The sequence below is a fragment of the Vigna radiata genome, unplaced genomic scaffold, assembly GCF_000741045.1.
Source record: "Vigna radiata var. radiata cultivar VC1973A unplaced genomic scaffold, Vradiata_ver6 scaffold_493, whole genome shotgun sequence".
In the NCBI taxonomy this organism is placed as follows: domain Eukaryota; kingdom Viridiplantae; phylum Streptophyta; class Magnoliopsida; order Fabales; family Fabaceae; genus Vigna; species Vigna radiata.
In genome coordinates, this window is record NW_014542725.1 from 26,961 (window position 1) to 28,158 (window position 1,198).

The following is a 1,198-nucleotide window of genomic DNA, read 5'->3' on the forward strand; positions in this document are numbered from 1 at the left end:
GGAATTCTTTGGAGGAAGTGAAACAATGGTTGTGAAATATGTGTTGCTGCAAGGAAAGAATCCTTCTGCGTGCTGCAAAGTGCTCCCATCAATCAATTTATATGGACTATGGAGCAAGGGAATTGATTCCCCTCACACTGTTGCCATGTGAAGTCTTACACAAAGCCTTACACAAAGCCTTACACAAAGCCTTACACAAACTCTTACACCACCATGTGCAAAGTAATGGAACATTATTGACATTCAATAATGTTGTTGAAAGTTGGCGTGATATTCATTGCATGCATTCAGACTCAACCACTCTAACACGCATGGGAAATAACAATGCATCAAAATTTAATTTTCCCAACAATATATAATTTTCCTTCATATAAAATATTACAATTAGATTTGGGTGTCCAAAAAATTTAAAAACAAATAAAATAAATGAAACAAACCATAAACCCATTAAAAAAAATATTACTAACAATTTTATTAATTTATAACAATAAAATAACATTTTTTTAATCAATTTTCGAAAGGAAAAAAAAATAAAAAATAGAAAAGTGAAGTCGTGCTAGGGTAGGACGACTTCAATAGATGAAGTCGTGCTACCCTAGCACGACTTCACTTTTCTATTTTTTATTTTTTTTCTTTCAAAATTTCAATTGAAAAAACCATTTATTTAAGCAAAAAATAATTTTAAAAATCTTGTCTCATCAAATATAATTTTTTAAAAATTTATCACAAACCAAAAACCTTAATAATTTATTATTTTAATTTTCTCAATATTTATTTCAATTTTTTTTCATCTATTTTTAAATATTTTGAACTAATGCATGCAACACTACCACCCACGTAGACCTGCCAAGGAAATGAAAGGTGAATGCACAATGCATGCAACATCTGCCAACGAAATGAAAGCTCAATGCAAGACCTGGCAAGGAAATGAAAGCTCAATGCATGGAAGACCTGCAGAGGAAATGAAAGCTCAATGCATGCAACCTCTTCTTTAATAAAGATAGTTAAAATAAAATTTAACATTTAAATATATATACCAATAGTTAATCATTCCATTATTACGTTCCATTGCTCTTCTATTACTCCTCTATTGCAATTCCATTGCTCTTGTATTACTCCTCTATTGCACTTCCATTGCTCTTCTATTACTCCTCTATTGCAGTTCCATTGCTCTTGTATTACTCCTCTATTGCACTTC